At 40.8% G+C, this 984-nt stretch overlaps 1 long non-coding RNA gene across 1 annotated transcript; it reads left to right on the plus strand.

Moving 5' to 3' along the window:
• The first annotated feature begins 233 nt into the window (after nucleotides 1-233).
• LOC143722462 (uncharacterized) lies at nucleotides 234-845 on the plus strand. Its single transcript, XR_013196893.1, has 3 exons — nucleotides 234-312; nucleotides 437-505; nucleotides 635-845. It is a non-coding gene; the product is annotated as an uncharacterized LOC143722462 (long non-coding RNA).
• Nucleotides 846-984: the final 139 nt, after the last annotated feature.

Below are 984 nucleotides of genomic sequence, written 5' to 3' on the forward strand. Positions count from 1 at the left end.
TGTCAGGATTGTAGCTTACAATGTCAAGGCATTCCGTCATGTTTAACAAGTAGCTACCTTTTACGTCATGTTCATCACTTTAAGCAAGCTAGCTGGCTTGCCTTGTTATCATACGTAAACATGCCGTATAACTTAGTTAAACGATCATTTGACCTTTATTTATTTTATTTTTTGCAGCAACCAAGTCTGTGTCCTTAGAGGAACTCTGTCAGATGGTCAATGTGCCATATGCCACAGTGAGAGCTCTGATGGAGAGTGTAACGTTAGAGAGAGAGGAAGCAACAGTGGTGGAGGATACAATGGTGCATGCTGGTAGAGTGAATTTCTGAGAGATAATCATGATTTCACATGCCAAAATGAATGAGTTTTAATGCAGATGGATTTCACAACAATATAAATAAAAAATGCACACTAATTGTACCATGTGTCTGAAAAGATTTCTCTGGTGGTGTGGAGGAAGAGGAGGCCTCACTGCTGGCTCCAGAGCAGGTGCAGTTTGACACGGGTAGGTTTGATGCTTTTCTGAATTTTCTCATTAAATTGGATAAGGTCCTTCAACTATAGCCCTCACTGTTGACAGTTTATAAAGATGTAACTCATTCATGCATTTTTGGTTTGTGTGTGTATTTTGAAGTTTTCCATGGTGGAGGCGATGAGGACTCGGATGCAGAGCATTCATGCTCAGATACTGAGGAAGACGCACCTCCAAGGAAAAGAGGCTTCCAGTGTGACCAGACTTATTACTTATATAATAAGTAAAAAGAAATCACTAGTTAATACCACTAACAAGGCTCAAATAGCCCCCCCACTAACACGGTAGCATAATGAGGGTCCAAACCGAAGCACTGAGAACTTTGTAAATGTACAGACAGTTTAATAATAATATACTTTATAAAGACAGCACCATCGCGGAGCCATCTTTGGGAAACAGTCTCGACCAGTCAAACCACTAACGCCGTGCTAAGTGAGCTGAACTGTGAGATT

The sequence above is a fragment of the Siphateles boraxobius genome, unplaced genomic scaffold (genome assembly GCF_051911475.1).
Source record: "Siphateles boraxobius isolate OS27281-9 unplaced genomic scaffold, OSU_SipBor_1 66, whole genome shotgun sequence".
NCBI lineage: Eukaryota > Metazoa > Chordata > Actinopteri > Cypriniformes > Leuciscidae > Siphateles > Siphateles boraxobius.